This window comes from Peromyscus maniculatus, chromosome 4 (assembly GCF_049852395.1).
Source record: "Peromyscus maniculatus bairdii isolate BWxNUB_F1_BW_parent chromosome 4, HU_Pman_BW_mat_3.1, whole genome shotgun sequence".
In the NCBI taxonomy this organism is placed as follows: domain Eukaryota; kingdom Metazoa; phylum Chordata; class Mammalia; order Rodentia; family Cricetidae; genus Peromyscus; species Peromyscus maniculatus.
This window is the reverse complement of record NC_134855.1, coordinates 50,367,804-50,388,586: the sequence shown is the minus strand read 5'-3', so window position 1 is coordinate 50,388,586 and position 20,783 is coordinate 50,367,804. Positions and strand designations below refer to the sequence as shown.

Sequence of the window (20,783 nt, the reverse complement as noted above, 5' to 3'; positions counted from 1 at the left end):
AAAAACATGGTGAAATTCTTCTAGAATTCAAAGTCATGAGTGCCCAATTTCTTATGTCCCTTCTTGCAGTTTTAGGGGAATATCATAGTCAACAGACACAAAGTTCAACTCTTGAGTGTCTCATCTAGGCTGTTTCCTGCCTCAGTCAATAGCATAGAAACCAGAAACTAGCCCCACCCCCTCCAAGGCTCCCAGCATCCTTTGCCAGCATCCCAGCGGTGGCCATTTATCTCCTCTTCACAGAAACTACCCCTGAAAGACAGAGTTGAACACACTTCACATCTCACACTTTAAACTCTGAGTGGCTTTCAGGGCATCTGGGGAAGACTCTTAAAGGTCTGAGTGATCTGATCACTCGGACATCTAGCTTTATACTGTATTGTGGTCCTCTCAGGTCTCTACCCAGATGCATTATCTCCCTCTCCGTTGCCCTGACTGCTCATCACCTAGGAAACCACTGGTTTCCAATACAGAATTCTGGAATGCTTAGACTCACACAGACCTGGGCACAAACCCAACATGCTTGAGCACAGTGCAACTCTCTGAAGACCAATTTCCTTATCAGTAGATGGCTGACAATTATGCTTACCAGTGAGGTGAGATTTTTTTAAATCAGGACTGACAAGAAAATTACAATAAAGAACTCATCATGGTGCTTGACACAAAATAAGAAGCCAGAAAATTTTAGCTATTCAGTACTATGCAAAGTACCACCCACATATCCGTCTTTCCAATAGTAATTGGCCATGCATGTCATTTGTTAATTGATCTGAACCTTTACAAGCTCTATTTACATCTTTAGTTTGTATAATTCTTCAGGATAGTAACTTTTATAACTTTATTGCCTTTAGTGCAAACAAAATAGGTTGAGTGATACCAGAGATGTGTTAGAGCTGGTTCAACCCAGTTTGCAAGAATTTCAGGATTTCAGAGGGTCAACTGTTTAGGATTTCAGTGGGTCAATTGTTGAACATGCCTTCTATTAAAAAAAAAAAAAAAGTACAAAACCTGGGAAAAGGCTCAGAGACTGCAAAGTGCTTATTATGTAAGCATGGAGACCTAGGTTCAGATCTCCAGTACCGTTATAAAAATTCAGGCATGGATGCATGGTCTGTACTTTTAGCACTGAGGGGATTGGGGGGCGGGGGGAGACAGGTGGCTGCCTAGAGCTCTCTGGCCAACCAGCCTAGCCAAACCAGTGAGCTCCAAGATCAGTGAGAGACTCTGCCTCAAAAATTGAAGGGAAGACCGATTAAGGAGGACACCCGACATGGACCTCTGGCCGTCACATGTGTAGACATATGCACATACATGCACACACATATACGTATGCATACACACACATAGAACGAGGCAGACGTGAGGAGACCGAATGGTAGAAATGTGCTATTAGTGGAATTAAAGGGGATGATTGTGTCGTGACTTAAATGTGAACTGTCCTGCATAGCCTCATGTATGTAGATACTCGGTGGTAAGGTTTTGGAAGGTTCTGGATACTTTAAGAGGGAGAGCTTGTCAGAGGAGGTGGGTCACTGAAGGCAGGTCTTGAGAGCCAGGTCCGTCTCTTCTGCTCTCTGCTTCCTGACTTCAGGTACAGTGTGACCAGCTTTCTCATACGTCTGTGGCCATGCCTTCACTGTCATGATGGCCAGCATTGCCCTTAAGCGAGGAGCCGAAATCAACCCCGTCCCTGGAGTTGCTTCTTGTCAGGCATTTGCTCGCCGCCACAAACAAGTAACTAAGTCATTAAGTCATTTGAATAACGATTCAAAATGCTTCGCTTCCCAATTCTTTTCCATTACCCCTGCTCTTATAAACAAGAGGCACAATTGTTTACGACTATTAGACCTGGTTTTGAAATGTTCTGCAGTATTTCTCCACGCATGATCTCTTCCCACTTCTACATCCAGTGACGTCACCTTGTGTTTAAAACTGGCCACAGTGAGAGTATTTATTCTATGAAAACCAGCAGTTGCTTATAAACCACTGCTTCCACCCCTCCCAAGAGAACTGGGTTGTAAATACCTAGCAGTGTGCCAGTTAGTAAAACCCATTATGTGGCCATCAGACACAGATAAAGACCAAAATAAATGACAGAAATCTCTTAGCAAAGTCAATAGCTCTTGTAAAGTCCTTTATTAGAGAATCTTTTCCTCTGCTCTATTCATGAATTCTCTACATGTCCCCTTAGGGGAGGGCACATGGATTCTCTGGATGTCCCCTTAGGGGAGGGTACATGGATTCTCTAGATGTCCCCTTAGGGGAGGATACATGGATTCTCTGGATATCCCCTTAGGGAAGGGTACATGGATTCTCTGGATGTCCCCTTAGGGGAGGGTACATGGATTCTCTGGATGTCCCCTTAGGGGAGGGTACATGAATTCTCTACATGTCCCCTTCGGGGAGGGTACATGGATTCTCTAGATGTCCCCTTAGAGGAGGGTACATGGATTCTCTGGATGTCCCCTTAGAGGAGGGTACTGACTTTAAATTTATATACAATTCTTGTTAAGTTTGGCTCTCAGTTGTGTTGGTCTATAGAAACAAGTGAGGACATTTTTCTGAGGAAGACACGGCCAAGAGCTTGACAGTCAACAGTCTGATGACAAAGCAGGACAAATAAAAACAGCGAAAACCTAGACAGGGACAATCTGATTCCAGCAGTTGAGGATGCTAATAGAGACAACCCCCTGAGAAGTGAGGTAGCATGTTGTGGAAGAAGGATAGGAACGGTCCCAGAAGTGACCTAGAACCACCAAAAGGAAAACCTCCTGTCTTCTGTAAACTACATAAGAAACAAGATGTGCATGTTGTTGTAGGCACTGAAGATATCTAAAATGCTTCTCAGCAAACATTCCCGAGAAAACTGGCTATCCACATGCAAAAGATTAGAGCTGGACACGCAGAGCATATTTAAGAACTCTCAGAATTCACCAAAGACTTACATGTAGGAACAAAAGCTGTAAAACTCAAGAAAAAACAAAGGGATGGTTCATGAGACTGGACTTGCCTTTTGTTCTTAACGATAGGAACAGCACAAGCAACAACCACAAAGTAGTGAACTGAACGTCATCAAAATTAAAAACTTTGGTGTATCTAGGGACATCTTCAAAGAAGCGTAAAGGGCAATCAACCAATGCAATGGGGGAAATATTTACAAGCCATACATCTGATGACAGTGTAAATATTGGAGTTTTGAGCAATGGCTCAGCACCTCAGAGCATTTACTGCTCCTGAGGAAGACCTGAGTCTGATTTCTAACACCCACATAAGGTGGCTTATAACCACCTGTAACTCCAGTTTCAGGAGGATCCAATGCCCTCTGGCCTCCTCAGGCACCTGCACTTATGTGGTTCACATAAATACACAAGCACAAATACATACAGATTAAAAAAATCCAGCAAAATCTCAACAAGAGTGTATTATTTGCAGGTTATTTGTCTGATTAAAGACAATACCATTTCACACACAGTTAGGATAGCTATAACAAAACAAAACGGAAAAGAGCCAACACTGCTGGGAATGTAGAGAAGCCGGAACCCCTGCACCTTGCTGCTGGTGATGTAAAATGCCTGCTGGGAGACGTGGCAGTTCTTCAAAACCATTGCACACAGTATTTCTGCATGAAGTGGCAGTTCACTTCTGCATCCTAGGAATGAGAGCAGGATTTGAACAGGTATAGGTGATGCGTATTCACACCATCTTTACTCATGACAGACAAAAAGTGGAAATACCCCAAATATCCATGGTTGAACAGATAAACAAAAAGAAGGCCATCCTGATGGCCGCTGCGAACACCGATGCACCTTGAAAACACCTTGCTAAGTGAAATAAGCCACTAAAGGTGGATATGTGATCATATTTGCAGGAGGTGATAAAATAGTCAAATTCCTGGGCAAAGGGTAGAGTGGTGGGTACCAACAGCTGGGGAGAGGGCAGGCAAGGAGTCATGGATCACTTAGTAGGTACTGTCTAGGCTTTTGGAATATTCTAGAGCTGATAGTGGTAAGAACTGTGAATATTTTTTAATTGAAAATACAATTTTCATATAATATATTCTGACCATGTCTTCCCTCACCTTCTTCCAAATCCTCCCTACTTCTCCATCCTTTTAATTCCTCATCTTCACGCTCTCACACTTCACAAAAAAAGAAACCAAAATAAAACAAAAAATAAAAGCAAGAGAAACACAACACACACACCATAAAAACAAAATCTGAAACCATAATATACAAAAGACCAATAAACCTGTGCATATCTTGTACACGCTGCCAGTCTCTGAGTTCATATGTGCATCAGTACTGTTGTGTCTGGAAGACACTGTTTCCTTGGTGTTATCTATCACCTCTTGTTGTGGAATATTGTTTAAACTAGGTAAAGATGTGTTACATTTGTTTGTGCTGCATGTGTTTAACAATGTAAGGATGTGTGTTAATGGTGTAAAGATGTGTGTTTAACTATGTAAAGATGTGCTGCATTTGTTTCACCTTGCCTGCCTAAGGCACCTGATTGGTCTAATAAAGAGCTGAACGGCAGAGGAAGGATAGGTGGAGCTGGCAGGCAGAGAGAAAAAAACAGAGAGAAAACTAGATTCAGAAGAGGAAGGGGAGCCGAGAAGGAGAAGAGAACAAGGGAGAAAGAGAGAAGCCAGGCAGCCGCCAGACAGACAGACGCCAGAAGCAGTAAAAGTAAGACATACAGAAAGAAGGAAAGAAAGGTAAACAGCCCGGAGGCAAAACATAGATAAAGAGAAACAGGTTAATTTAAGTTAAAAGAGTTACCCAGAAATGAGCCTGAGCTCAGTCGAGCATTCATAACTAATAAGTCTCTCTGTCATGATTTGGGAGCTGGTTGGTGGCCCAAAAGAAAAAGCCTGCTACACCCTCTGGCTCTTATAATCTGTCTCCTCCTCTTCCACAGAGTTCTCTGAGGCCTGGGGGGAGGGTTTGATGAAAACATCCCATTTAGGACTGTAGCTGGAGAGCTTCTCTCCAGGTCCCACCAAGCCCTGGCAGTCTGACAACCCACTTATAAAATAAACACACAGACGCTTACATTATTTACAAACTGTATGGCTGTGGCAGGCTTCTTGCTAACTGTTCTTATAGCTTAAATTAATCCATCTCCATAAATCTATACCTTGCCACGTGGCTCATGGCATACCAGTGTCTTCACATGCTGCTTGTCATGGTGGCGGCTGGCAGTGACTCCTTCCGCCTTCCTGTTTTCTCTGTTCTCCTCTGTTAGTCCCGCCTATACTTCCTGCCTGGCCACTGGCCAATCAGTGTTTTATTTATTGACCAATCAGAGCAATTTGACATGCAGACCATCCCACAGCAAAGGACTGAGTTTTCCAAGATCTCTCACTCTGAACATGTCCAGTTGTGGGTCTCTGTATTTGTTCCCATCTACTGCAGGCAGAAGCTTCTGTGATGATGGCTGAGGGTGACACTCATCTGTGAGTAGAGCAGAATGTTGTTAGGAGTTCCAAAGTGAATATTCTTAGTACAGCTCATAAAATAACCAAAATAGCAACTTTCATATTGTGTATGTTTGACTTTCATTTAACATGTTTTATAAAGGTTTAGACATGGCTAGTTTTATTTAAAATATGCAACTTCACTTTCTGTGGATCATTCCTTCTGTCAGGAGTTGTGAGTGAGATATGGAACTTATTTGTTGGAATGTGTCTGTAGTCACCAGTAATGGCAGCCTCTGTGACTCTAGTAATTGATCAATATATACTTGTTGTAAGAGCTTGTGGAGGAAGAGAAAGAGAGGACCTAGACTGGAGGGGTGGGTGGACCACAGGTGGCTGCTCTCATGGAAGTTAAGTGAGGTAGTAAAATAAGGCAAGCTGCCCCTATTAAAAGCAAAATATGTGAGAGGACTTACAAACGGATCAGTGGGATGGGCTCAGACACTATTGACCTTTGAGCTGTGACAAGATATTACTTCAGAGTATTAGCCAACCAACATACTCCTCCCTGCCCACCCACCCCCCAGGCCCTCCCATCATTTCCTCTTCCTTTTGACACTGGCTCCACCTGAGCTTTACCCTTGGCTCGGGACTTGAAAGGAAGGTACCATCCTCAGAGATGCTTCTGAGGTTTGCCTTCATATCTGATGTGCTGAAAGGAACCTCAAAAGGTCAAGGTGTTAGTCAATATTGGAGTTTGCAAAGCGTGATCACCCTCCCCAATCCCAAGCAATATGGAGACTGGAAATGGCTAGCACAGGCTTTGTTGTGATGTTAACGGTCCTGGGAAAGGAAGTGCTGAGCACTATGCTGGGCTGCTGGGAAGGAGTTCTGCTCGGTCACAAGCTTGGCCTATGTGGGAAGAATTGAAGGCCACCTGGGTCTTAGTTTTGCAGAGGATTTGGAAAGGCAGAGGGGCAAAAATTCCCCTAGAATGATAGGAAATGATAAAAATTGTCCCCACCCCTTCAGGAGCATGGTGACACTCATTATGATTAAGCTATAGAAAAACCAAGCACGTGACTTTTGTTGTTGCTCCACGTGTGAATGTGCTGGCTGATATCTGCACAGTTTAGGGGAGCAGAGCCTGTAAAGTGAGAAGGCCAGTAGGGCAGGTGGAAACTTTAAAACTCAGTGGGCAGGAGGAGAGAAAGACGCCAAGGGTAGGAGGGAACAGAGAGAGAGAGAGAGAGAGTGATGGCCTGATGAACAAGACCCCGTGTGGTGGTGGTGGTGGGGCTTGCCAGCTGGCTGTGCCAGCTCTGAATGTGATGTCACTTCCACAGGCTTTGAGTGTGATTGCTTCTGTGACTCACCCTGGCTGGAGAGCAACGCTGTCTTTATCTTAACTTGGAAATCCAGGCTGATTTCAATTGGAGTTCCTTGATTCGGGTGATGTAAAGCAGCCATGGGGCTCCTCAGGTCATCCTCTCCTGGTCTTCAGCCTTCAGCGCCTTTTCCTGCTGCCCATGATGGCTGCTCTTTCTCCCTGTGTACACCTCACCATCAGCGTCTCACCCCTTTCATACTCGTCTGTGCTGTGACCTCTCCTCTCCCTTTCCACCTGTCTTCAAGATTAGGATCAATAGTGCTGCTGGGCTTTATTCCAGTGATGGATAGCATGGGAACTCTAATCTGGGCGGGCTAGCTGTCCCCATCTGATATTCCATACCGGCCTTCAGTTGGAGAGTAGAAAAAACAAAAAGTCCATTTTTTATTTTTTAAAGATAGATGGACGATCCTCTCTTGTTTTACATAGGAAGGAAAATCTTTTGATCAGGCCACTAAGTTCAGTTTTGTTCTATGGGGTCATCAAAGAGCTCTTAATAGCTTGTCTGTGTTTCCTTTAATAAGTTGATAGACAAAGTAGACAAGAATTTGGATATTGAAGGAGAGCTGGAAACAGAACTTGACATGGTCAAATACTCTGTCATTGAGTTCTTTTTTCTGGTTTTTGTTTGTTTGTTGTTTTCCTGTCTTTTCTTCCAGATCCAAGAAATAGAGATATTTCAAGAAGTAGCTAAGAATTTATTTGGATGTCCATATAAGACCCCCCATCCCCCATTGCCCAAGCTGAACTTCTTGAACATCCCAAGGAAGTTGCTCCTATATATCCTCATAAATTTGGTGCTCAAATGTTTAGCCCCAAGGGAAAAGAGATGCCACCAGGAAGGGGTTACACCCTGTCTTCTGCAGGAAGCTTTGGTGTGGTTCTTTGTTTTCTGCTTCATTCCAAATGGGGTTCCATCCTCAACCTGTCCTCCAAAGCCTGCCCATTGCATTTTAATTTCACAACACTCCTCAGAGAGCTCTAACACACAAAATGCAACATGGAGAGCAACTAAAAACAAAACAAAACAAAAAAACTGTAAAATCAAATCCTCTCCTGGTGGCTTTTGATTAACAGAACAATCGTATGTTATTACTAAATGAGTGAATCTCTGTAGAAAGCACATACGAGACACATGTCGATCTCTTCCTTCAGCCACCTCCCTCTGACATCCCATCTCTTCTCCAGATCTGAGACTCAGCTCTCCAAAGAAACAGGTCCCAAAACACTCAGCAAGGGCTGAGTTTGAGGCCAGCCAAGGGACTTGGATAAAAAGACCTGTGTGGGAACTCCTGCACTAGAGAACAGCTAAGTGTTTCCTAAGAAAGCTGAGCAAGGCAAAACTAAGAAGCAGATGAGTGCTGTGGAATCATTCTCTTGTACATTCTAAAGATTTGTCACTCAAATTGGTTTAATAAAATGCTGATTGGCCAGTAGCCAGACAGGAAGTATAAGTGGGGCAACCAAACTAAAAATGCTGGGAAGAGGAAGGGCAGAGTCAGGAGTTACCAGACAGATGCTGTTGCTGGAGAGCTTCTCTCCAGGTTCCACCAAGCCCCACAGTCCCACAATCCAAGTATAAAATAATCACTCAGACGCTTATGTTACTTATGAACTGTATGGCCGTGGCAAGCTTCTTGCTAACTGTTCTTATATCTTAAATTAACCCATTTCTATAAATCTATACCTTGCCACGTGGCTCGTGGCTTACCGGCATCTTTACATGTTGCTTGTCCTGGCAGTGGCTGCAGTGTCTCCCCCTCCTTCTTCCTGTTTCCCCAATTCTCCTCTCTCCTTGTCCCGCCTATACTTCCTGTCTGGTCACTGGCCATCAGTGTTTTGTTTATATAGAGTGATATCCACAGCAAGATGCAGAGAAGGCAAGATGAGAATGTCACATTTAGAAAAGGTACCAAGCCATGTGACTAAACATAGATAAGAATTATGGATTAATTTAAGCATAAGAGCTAGTTAGTAGTAAGCCTGAGCTACCAGCTGAGCATTTATAGGTAATATTAAGCCTCCAAGTCAATTATTTGGGAAGCAGCTGCTGGGTATTTGGAAGTTGCTGGCCAGACACAGAAACTTCTGCCTACAGATAAGTTTCCAGGCTCTGCTGTTCAGAGGGTCAAGGAAGAGAAGTTAAGCATCTGGGAAGAGACTCACTAGAGGCTTTATGTGTTTCTATAGTTCATTGTGTTTAAAGCTTTGTCACCCTGAGGTAAGCATATTCGCCCAGGTCCATGGTCTGTGGTTTGCCCATGAGTGTAGACACTGTTTTGCATGTCATTCTGCAGACTATTGCCCACCTTGCTAAGAGACACCTTAGATATTTATGGTGGTGAACTATTATTACATATATAAAAACTAAACTAGTGCTTTACATGAAGAGAAAATCATTCAAAGAAGGAAGAGAGTCCACAACATCTTTCAGGCAGTCCCTATCACAGACTCTGCCAAGAGTTCTAGTTGCAAAACATTGATTTTTACAACACAATAAACTTCATAAATGGCAAAAATATGAACTTGTTTGCTTGGTGGATTTTATTAATCATGCAGACTCATAGTCAAATACAGATAATACCAGTGGAGAAAAGACCCCAAGGAGAGACAATCAATAAAAGAGATTTTACAAAATGAATTTAAAGAATTCTTATCCTTAGATTCAAAGGCCAGGTCTGATGACTGTATTGAAGAATTAGCATTTGTCCCCATGTTTGGAGCAAAGGCAAAGAAAGGCCCATCAGAACTTTGTGATTAAGCAGAATGGAGGGGGGCTAATTTTAAGGAATCTCTTATAGCCAGCTGTGTTGTTTGCACCAACAGAAACTTCCAGAATCCCAATAAAAAGCTGAGTCTAACAAGCCAGTCCAGACTGGCTCATTATCCGTGGCCAGGTCTTTGAATCCACCTATCAGAGAGAGGCTCCTCAATGTGTCCCTCTTGCTGCTGTCTTGGGCATCACCTTTCCCAGGTTGTACTTCACACAGAAGCAACATCTCTGTGCTGCATAGGCAAATCCCAGTTCTTAGCTAGTTACTTCGGTCCAGCAGTGGCTGGTCACTAATAAGCTGCATGTATTCTGTGAGGAGTCCCCTTGCCTTCAATACAATCTGCTAATAACTCCCTTAGAATACACTGTCCAGATTCTTCATTTTAGTTTATGGTAGTTTTGAGATGGAGTCTTAGGTAGCCAAGGCTGGCCTTGAACTTACTATGGAGCCAAGGATGACTCTAAATATCTGATCCTCTCACCTCCACCTCCTGAGTGCTGGGATTACAGATGTGAGCCGCCACCCCGGTTTATGTGGTGCTTAGAGCATGCTATGCACACACTGCTGTATCGACTGAACTCCAGCTCCAGCTCCAGGGGCAGGCAGTCTCTTGTTTCTTCATTTGCACTAATCTAATGATGGAAGAGTAGGGCTGCCGGTGTTCTTTTGTTCTCTCTATGCTGTGATGTGACCTTTCTTCTGTTGGGGTTGTGGCCTGATTAATCTCTAGGAGTTTTCTTTTTGAGACAAGATCTCACTTTGTTGCCTATGCCTGGATTGGTCTCCAAATTGAATTCTCCTGCCTCAGCCTGCAGAACAGGTGGGCTATATGCACATGCCACCATGCCAAGATTTTCTTATGACATAGCATCATGTAGGAGGATCAAAAATAGATGCAGGTAATTCTGCCAGCAGGTGCTCTGGCAACACCCCACGGGAGGATAATAAAGGGTCTTCATAGACCAACACACAAAATGGTCTTTCCCCCAAAATTTTAATGGTAATGGTAGCATGAGCTTACTTAGTTTTTCTCTCCGCCCCTCTTGTAATCTTGAGATATATATTTCTCCCTTTCTCCCCATCTTCCTACCCTGTCCAAATTTCTGACTATGTCGTTGAGTTGTCCTTGACTCCGTCCTCCAGGAATGGGATTGTCCTTAGTCACGTGTCTCCACTGATTGGTTCAGAGATGAGCATGAGACAAGTGTTGGTCTAAGCAGAAGAAAGTCCAATGGGCGAGGAAGCAACAGATACTTTCTTCCAGGAGACAAGAATTTGCCATTCCGATCACTGCTGGCCACCATGTTGCAGAAAGGAGGAGAAGCAGTCTGAAGAACTGTCAGAGACACCATGGAGAGAAGGGGACTGACTGAGGAACCTGGTGACATTGTTGAGCTTCTGAGTCAGTTCTCACAGTGGACTCTTTCAGCTCTGGATTATTCTAGTGGTTTTTTCCTTAATTATGGGTGTCAGAGCTTGGGTTTTTAAATCATCCAAACTGGGTCAGTTACCAGCATAGCATCAACTCATAGATCTTCAACTACTTTCTATGGACATGTATAGGATCCTTTCCCATGCCAGGACTATCCTATTAGAGACCCTTCCAGGAACTTATCCATAAGAATTTTAGGTCAAGAGCTGAGTTCTGAATGAGTTGGCAGTCTCACAAATTATGTCATGTTTTGGAACAAAGACTCAACCAACAGAAGAGAGAACCTCACCCCAGGATCACCCAGGTCCTCTCAGTGCTTTGGACCTAAGGATGAGTCCTGTGCTGTCCACTTCCTCCTGGTCACCCTGGGGTTGGACCTGAGCAAGGACAGCTTCTTACAGACGCTCTTCTTTATTCTCTCCTCCTGGAAGTGTTGGAAGAACCAGTTAAAACCATATCACCATTCAAAGCTGATTTGTTTCACCATTAAGGCTTTTGTGAGAAAATCAAGAGAGGGTCCAAGAAAGTGTCCTACAGAGTCAGCCTGGGAAGTCCTTTAAGCAGACGTTAGGTACGCTGCTTTACTAAATGAACTCGTTTATACCCTGCCCCTACAAAATGATTGGAGGTGACTTTAGGACAAATAAGATTAAGAAAATGGATAAAACCTTGGGCCGAGTGATGAGGGTGCATGCCTTTAATCCCAGTACCGGGGGTGGGGGTGGGTTTTGGGTGGAGGGGGTGGAGGGAGCCAGGCAGATCTCTTGAGTTCAAGGCCAGCCTGGTCTACAGAGTGAGATCCAGGAGAGTCAGAACTGTTACACAGAGAAACCCTGCCTCAAAAAAAAAGAAGTGAAGGTGAGGATAGAAAATATAGTACTAATAAAGTATATAAAATACGAAGTATATAAAAATAAAGTATCTAAAATAGTTTCTGCAGTATGCCACCACTGTTCCTCTCTGACCTCCCATGTTAGTCAAAGCGCACATGGAAATAGTCTCTAAAAGATCCAAAGAGTCCAATGGATCTGTTTAAAGGAGAGGAAGGAGACAAATAAAACTAACGTTTTTCCTGATTTTTTTCCCCCTTAGAAAACTTTGTCCTAAGAAAACCCTGCTGGAGAGCGCCCCCAGTTTTTTTAGAACCTGTTCAACCCTGCTGGAGAGTGCCCCCAGTGTCGGATTCTGGAAAACGCGCTCCAGCCCTGACCCCTTGGTTCAGAGCAGTTTCCCAAAGCCCAGCACTCAATAAAAACTTGGTCTCAGGGTAGTAAGTACTGGGGACAGGTGCTGGAGTCTCAGGTCGTGGGGATTACCATTCAGATGTCAGGACAGGATGTGATGCTGGGGAACCTTTTGACGGTTGAGTTTACAACACGGGTTCTTCCTAGAATAGGGGCTTTATTTTCTGGAAATGTCTGAGTTATAAATACACTTTGTTTTTGATTAAGGGAAAAGGTATGACGTCATCTCATGAAATTTAATCTAGTGAACAGATGAAGACTGAACCCTGCTAGGCACTATCCAGTGTCTACTAGGAAGAGGTCTGAGGTGCTCGGAGTTGAGCTCACTCTGAAACCTACACATAGGTCAGGCAAGGCCTAAGCTGAAGCAGCAGGAGTTTTAGAAGTACCAGGAAAGTCCAGACCCTCGTGAATACACCAGCTTTGCCTCCATCCAGGGAAGCACCATACTAGGCATGCTCCCTGACCTCGAAGTTTAGAAAGACAATGCCTTATTCACAGAATAATTCTAGAGGCCAGGGCTGTCCCCACTGACTTGCTTTTTAATTATGCAACTACTGTAATGATTAAAAAAATATTTTTATAGAACAGAAATTCATAAACAGATTTTTCTCGCTCCAGTTAAAACTTGCCCATCTTTAAAGCTCTACTCAGTGGCTCTCGCCTCCTGAAGCATCCAAAATAACCTCTTCATCAGAAGTCCCATAGCACACTGAGCCACTCCCATCAGAAGACCCACGGCACGCTGAACCTCTCTTTATACTTCTTCACCCCACTTTGGCAAGACAGTGAGTATCTCATTGCCCATCCATCAGCCTTTCCTTCAGGGTCCAACATGGCCTACTTGGTACCTGTGGCTCTGGTACCTAACTCTCTCCCAGTCAGCCATGTACCTCACATGAAGAATGAGTAGGGAAGCCAAGCAGAGCCAAAGAGAGCTTTTGAATCCAGGCCCTGGAGAGGTCTTCCTAAATTCCTAAGGAGATGCATTTTCTCTTCATTGGGAAGTCAAAACTGTACCAGTATGGCCCATGGGCGCTTCATATCCATGAACTAATGAAGAAGGTAAAAAAAAAAACTCATGGAAAAATGGAGATGCACAGATGGATCCAGTCCCCAAACACTGGACTATTAAGTCCTAACAGCCAGTGGTTTCTTGTTTTGCTTAAGCCAGGCAGAGTGGGATTCTCTGGACCCCATTATATTTACACATGCCGGAGGGATGAGGCACACTCTCATCCAAAGCAATAGCTAAGTGCAAAGGCAGGATCCAAGAGCCCACGTATCCCCTGTGGATCAGAAAAGATGAGATGAGCTTAACTCTCCAGCCCACAGCTTCCCACACAGCACACTGCCCAAACAACACAATGCAACAGGATTTTATTGGTAGGGCCCTTCGTTTGTTGAGTGAAACCAATTGCTTAAGTGTCTTGAGTATCTATTAAATCACGAGTCAATAAAACAATCCTGTTTATGAGCCGTTGCTGTTTTTGTGCCATCCTGTAACCACGTATTGGGGAGCAGATGGTCCCAGGGACTCTGAGTTCCCTAGCCCAACAGCCTCGCTCTGCAAGTGCTGCGCCCCCTGCCGCAGGACCGACGAGCTCCAGGTAATCTATATTTATCAATAAAGTACTAACATTGTAAAAATAAGGCAATTAGACTCCAATGACAGAGCTAAATATTATGTCACTCTATGAAGCGAATGGCATTGTTAGTCATTTCTGCAGATATGATTTGCTTCATAAACGCCATGTTTTGAGGCATTGGAACTCAGCAGGGATTCTTTGTCAACAATCTGCCATTGCTAGCTAAATTAAGTAATCATCTGGCTACTATATTTAGAATGTGTGCACAGGCAACAGAATGTATAGTGAGCTCTAAACACCGTGTTTGTCTTCAGGGGACCCCACAGTGGAGGAGTCGGGAGGTCTCTGCTTTGAAGAGAAAACAGGCTTTCTATTAGAAGTCACTGGAAAGAAGTTACCTCTGCCTCCAGGAAGACCAGGGTTTTAGCAGGTTGCTTACAAAAACAATGTAGAGTATTCTTCCAATTTTCTTAAAGGAGCCTATTCATTTTAAATTCTTTCTCTCCCTACCTCTATCCTCAGCAAAAGTTTTAAAAGTGTCTTTGCTCCAATTCTCTCAGACCCCCTCCTTCTGTGGAGGACGCCCTCTGCTCCCAAGTTAAGAGTTTGTGTTCATTTTGTAGTATTTACTATGTACTTATTAAATCCTAGGGAGAGCAGGCATTTTACAAGTATTATCTGATTAAATAAGATAAGAGTGTATGTGCATGCATGTGTACACAATCCATGCATGAGTGTTGCTTCCTGTACTTAGGACACACCTGACAAGGTATGCACTTGTGCCCATTCTCTAAGTATGGAAACCAGGGCTCAGAAATAATAGAAACTTGCTGGACGTCTCACAGGAGGTAAAAAAGCAGAGCTCGATACAGCAGCGTCCAAGGACACTGTACTGCTCGGTGACTGTCTCCTGTTTAGTTCATTTTCTCCTGTACTTACCTTCCTTACTTTAATATGGGTCCTCTTCCCTATATTTGCTTCTGTCTGTTGCTACCCATGGAAATGGGTTTAAAAACCCAGCAAGTATTTCAGGAGATGTTCCTGATCCTCTGAAATAAATAAATAAACCCAAGTCCATGAAAGCTAGCCAAAAAAAAAAAAAGATGAACAGAGGAATAGATGCTCTGAGCCCCGCTGGCCTGGCCTGACTTGCCTAGGCCTGCCATGCCACTCCTGAGGACTGCTTATTTTCATGTCTAGGCTATAGCTCTCTGCTGGGGACAAAAGACTTTGGGACTTTGCTGCTTCTAAGACCTGCTTGCAGGGACGGGACGAGTGAGGAGAGTTTGGGCGGCCAGGACTGAGCCTGGGGACCTGGAACATCAAGTCTTCACATCCGATTTCCAGGCTGTCGTTAGCCCTGGGCACCAGCTCTGTGGACAGCAGGAGAATGAACCTCCTGACTCTCCCTCAGAGAGATGAGATGCTGGAAGCTCCACGGGGCGGTGGAAGTGAACTTGGCAGGCATGGGCTGGCAGTTTCAAAGCTGCTGCTTAAAGAAAGTCCTAGTGATGCACAACATCTGTCCCAGAGCCCGAGAGGACCACTAGAGCTGACAGTGTATCCAGAGGACAAATATCATCAGCTTCTACTTGTACTGATTCTGGACTTAATTCCCTTGTGGTCAGGGAACATGCTCATCATGATTATAATCCCTTTCAATACTTCAATGTTAACTTTATGGCCTCCTCAGTACATGGTGTATTTTTTTGGTGATTTTTTAAAAAAGATATACAGTTGAATATGTATCTTGATATAGTTTGGTGGACTATTCTCTAAAGCTCTCTATAAATAATCGATCGGATTGCTGGATAGTGAGCGGGTGGCTAGGCTTGCTGAGGTTTGTCTGGTTTCAGAGATCACTGTTCCCATGAGCAGCTGGTCATCTGTTCCTTCTTTGTTGCCACAGTTTGCTTTGTGTATTTTAAAGCTCTGATACTGAGGGCACACGTATTTAGGATTTCATATTTCTTGGCAAATTATTTCCTGAATCATCACAGATATCCCCCTTTATTTCTAGAAATAGGTTTTGTCCCAAAGTTTATATTACAACAAAAGCCCCAGTATTCTTTGAATCATTTTAAAATATTTTCTAGTCTTTGACAATTTCATGCATGTAAACAATATAACTTGATAATAACCAACGCCATTTTCTTCCACCTTTATCTTCTCCCCTCCCCCTCCTCCTCTTCATCCTCCTCCTCCTTCCCAGGAGTCCACTTCGTGCTGCCGAAGTGCGCATGGGCATAAGACCATCCACTGGCACATGGGCAATCTACCAGCAGCCACACCCTTTGAGAAAAATGACTCTCCCTTTACCAGCAGCCATCAGTTGCCAATAGCTCCCCAGCTAGGGGAGGGGTCCAGTGAGTCCTTCTCCCATCCACGCGGGAAGGCTGACTGGCTTCAAGTTTGCAGACCTTGTGCAGGTAACCACAGCTGCTGTGAGCTCATGAGCGTAACATCCACGCCATATCCAGAAACAGAATTTCTCACTCTTCCCCATACTCCAGCCCTTATATTATCCTGCCTCCTCTTCTCCAGTGTTCCCTGAACCCTCGATAAGGAGCGGTTAGCATAGATAGACCTTTAGTGAACGCTCAGTGTTATTTATTCTCAGCACAAGTTATGAGTCTCTGCATTAATCACTGCCCACTGCAAAACGAACCTTCTCTGACCAAAGTTGAGAGCAGCATTAATCAATCTATAAACACAAATGTTTGGAAGGCCGTTTGACAACATTTCCAACAAAACAGCAGTAGTAGATTACCCAACAGGACCTCTGACCCCCCTCACCATGGGCTTTTGACCAGGTTTAAAGTATCAGGCATGAATTCCCTCTTGTGAAGTAGACCACAGATCCAATTGCAAAGCAGCTGATTCCCCCTTAACAATGATGCCATTATTTCACCAATAGGTTTATCTTGCCTGGCAGGTCTGTAAAGCACGTAGGAACCACTGCTTGTAAGACAGCTAATATCTTTTCTCCCCAGCAGCTGATACAGCACCTTCCAGCCAGGAGGAAGTTTCCAGGTCAGTTTTAGCTTGATTTCTCTATGACCTACTTAAACACCTAACCTTCGGTGCCGCTCCTCACTACTTTCATATCTACCATCCTCTCCTCCATTAAGGCCTCCTCTTCCTCTCTCCTTTCTCAGGGGCTCTTCTGGCTTCCTGGCCTCTCCCGGACACCCCAATCTTAAGCTATGTGCCTGTGATAGCTAATCTTGATCTCCAAGTTGACACACTTGGGAAGAGGGAACTTCCTCCATCAGATTTGCCCATGGGCATGTCTGCAGGAGCATTTCTCGACTGCTAACTGATGTAGGAGTGCCCCGGTCACACAGCAGGGCCACCTGTGAGCCCGTGGTCCTGGGTTGTAGAAGAAGGCTGCCTGAGCAGCAGCAGGAGGATCGAACAGTGTTCCTCTGCGCTCTCTGCCTCATTCCCTGTCTCTGTGTTCAGGCTACGGTCCTGCCCTGGTGCTTCCCTCCACGAGAGACTGTAACCTGTCAGCCAGATGGACCCTTTCCTCTCCCATGTTACTGTTGGTCATGGTGTTTACCACAGCAACATAGTGGCATCTGTTGGGCGGATGGGGCTTGAGTTGTCTCTCTATATTTTCCATTTCTATTCATTTTCCTGCAAATTTCATTTTTCTTTGTACCAATCCAATTGTATGTATGTACCACATTTTCATTTTCCATTCATCAGTCAATAGACATCTAGGCTGATTTCTATGGTGATACTGTGTAACCCAATATATTGTGCACCTTAATAAACTTATCTGGGGTCAGAGAACAGAACAGCCAGCTAGATAGACACAGAGGCCAAAAAATGGTGGCACACATACCTTTAATCCTTGCGTTCTGGATGCAGAGATCCATGCGGATCTCTATGAGTTCAAAGCCACACTGGAAACATCCGGGCATGGTGACACATGCCTTTAATCCCAGGCAGTGATTGCAGGAAGCAGAAAGGTATATAAGGAGTGAAAACCAGAAACCTGTTTTCTAGAGCCTGGTTAAGCTTCTAGACTTTTGAGCAACAGTTCAGCTGAGATTCATTCTGGATGAGGACTCAGGAGATTCCAGTCTGAGGAAACAGGATCAGCTGAGGAATTGGCCAGGTGAGGTTAGCTGTGGCTTGTTCTGTCTCTCTGATCTTCCAGCGTTCACCCCAATACCTGGCCCCAGGTTTGATTTTATTAATAAGAACTTTTAAGATTCCTGCTACAGATTTCATTCCCTAGCTACCGTGAAGAGACCAGCAATGAACATGAGCATAGACGTGTCTTTGTAGTAGGGTGTGGGGGAATCTGAGACCACCCTGAGCTACATAGTGAGATCCTGTCTGGAAAACGTAAAATAAAAAAGCTATTTTAACTCCCACTCTTGCTAGTTCTACCTGAAAAAGTTGCCTCTATCTAGACACTGATTTTTTTTTTCTTCTGATTACGGGTTACATTTTTCTTCTTTGTAGCTAGTCTGGTGGTTTTCCTCATCCCTCGGATTCTAGACATTATGAATGTAATGTTGCTGAATGTCTGGATGTTTGTTTGTTTTCCTTTAAATGGTATTGACTTTGCTTCGACAAACAAGCTCCTTGCTCTTCCACTTGATACCCGCCCCTTGACTTTTCTCCACCACATGCAACACTGTTTCGTTTTAGGAGCGGTCCGATTTTATTTCCAAGGCATCCCCTATGGACTTGACCAAATTACTTTGGGTGATCATTCAGCTTCCTGGCTGAATGGCTAATGTTTTAGATGTCCCCTGCCCTATGAACATGGCAAGTCCCTGACCATGCTGTGTTGTGGCTTGTGGAATCTTTATCCCATGCATGCACAGCCTAAAAGCCAGCAAAGACTCAAGGGCTGTCCACGCAGATTGATGGAGCTCCATTTCCCTGTAGTGTATTCCCCTTCGGGAGGTGAGCTTTTTAACCTCCAGGCTCCTCAGCCTCCCAGCCTCTTTCTCAGTAGATCTGTTCTACTTGGGTTGAGTCCCTTCTTGTACTGTAGTCTGAAAACTATCTGTGGGAACCAACCGAAGTTGGTAGTGGAACCCACCATTTCATTTTTATCTCCTAAGCATCAGAGTTCCGAGCTCTTCAAGCCAATGTCTATGAATAGTTATCTGCAGGGTCCAGTTTCCTGGTTGCTTGTGGCAGAAAGGCAAATTTGGTTCCTGTGGCTCATCCTAAAAGGGAATGAGACCAGGGAATGCCTTAAAATTTGAACCCAAACCAGGCTGGCAGAACACCAGAACCAACGTAGCGTCAGTCTTTTATCCTTGATGTTGGTGGTGACTGCCTCTCATCCCATTGGCGGGAGATAACTTCACACTCTGACATGATTGGCTAATTAGCTCAAAGGGGGAGAGAAAAGGTCAGGAAATATGACTGCTTGTCAAGCTAACTACTTTTACTTTGATTTATTTGAGTTTATGTTGAATTGTTTTGTTTTTATTTTGCACTAGAGGAAATGATGGTGTAAAACTCCTCCAAATATTCAAGCCCCAAGCAACTTGTAATTGACAAGTTTCTCTTTCAATATGCAAAGCCTCTAGTTACTTGTCTAGCAAGAAGCTTGTAACTTTAGGGAGTTCCTCCTAAATGTTAAAAGACTCAAATGTGCTTGAGTAGGGAACCCAGGTGATCCCAGACATCATCTGTTGGTAAGTCCATTACTAGGATGGAATTCAGAAGCTATGCCCTCTGTAGTCCTGGTTCCTACCCCCAGTTCAGACGTCTGAGGCTCCCATGATACCCCAGACTCCAACTGCATTTCAGACTTCATATCCTGCCCTATGGGCTTCTCTTGGTCACTATTTTGAACATCGCATTAATGACATAACCTCCACATTCCGTCCTGGGACTATGACCTGCAGACAGGTGGATGACTCCTGGGGTCGTCAGGGTTATTTATGCAAGCATATCTGAGTAGTCTTTCACATTTGTGAAGAATTCCTTAATAAAAATGTAATTCAAAAACAAAACAAAGAAGACTTCTTTGATGACCAGAAAATATCACAGATGCGGGCAGAGGACATGATTTCCCAAAGCCACTGAAAACCATGTGTCTATTAAACCAGAGTATCATCTAGAGGTCTCCTCAGGGGGCTGGTATGAAAACCGGCAGATGCAATCAGGCCAGAGTCTCCTGGAAACATTCGCCACCCCTGGCCAGCAGCCCTCGGTAGCTTTGGTTTTTATTATTCTTAGGAAAATCTTTATTTCTCTGATTTAACTGATAACTCTGCTTTGTGGAAGGTTTGCCAGTGAGATCCATTCAAAATACCAGATATTAACACATGAATGAACTTCTCAGTGTAAAATGGCTCCAGCTGCAGTCTGACTCATAGACGGGCTGAGAAGGGGGGGGGGGGGGGAGAGGAGAGCAATTTAGTAAACTGACATGTGCAGATCAATAAAATGCATTAAATGCCAGCGGCTTGAGGAGGGTGTCAGCGATTGAAACGGCCTCCAAGGTTTTCTTAAACATATGTAAATAGGGGTGTGGATTGTCTGTGTGAAATAGACAGTTGAAGGCATGTGAAGCGGGCACGGGAAAGGGAACAAATGAGAAACTTCCAATTCCCTCCCTTCCCTACCAGCCCGATCTGCCCCACCTTCCCTCAGACCGAAACACAGTATCTGTGATCTCAGGTACCGTGAGCTCCTTGCTCACATAAATAGTTGAGAAAGCACTCTAAACTCTTCAGGAATCCCTAATTCCTTCGGGTGTAATTTCAGAAGCCTCATTTTGTAGGTACAAGGAACCCGGTGAAAATTTCACACATAACTGTTTGATCTATGAATTCATATTCCTGGCAATAGTAACACAGCAGACTCTAACCATAAACCAAACCCCTATAACATGCCCCCTTGGTTACATGGCTCTCTGGTGTCTTCGACTATTTTTTTTTTTAATT

The 20,783-nt window shown here is 44.2% G+C and overlaps 1 long non-coding RNA gene across 1 annotated transcript; it reads left to right on the top strand.

The window, feature by feature from the left end:
• The first annotated feature begins 491 nt into the window (after window positions 1-491).
• LOC121828682 (uncharacterized) lies at window positions 492-19,854 on the top strand. The gene is made up of 4 exons (XR_013050512.1): window positions 492-596; window positions 14,163-14,278; window positions 16,061-16,881; window positions 19,642-19,854. It is a non-coding gene; the product is annotated as an uncharacterized LOC121828682 (long non-coding RNA).
• Window positions 19,855-20,783: the final 929 nt, after the last annotated feature.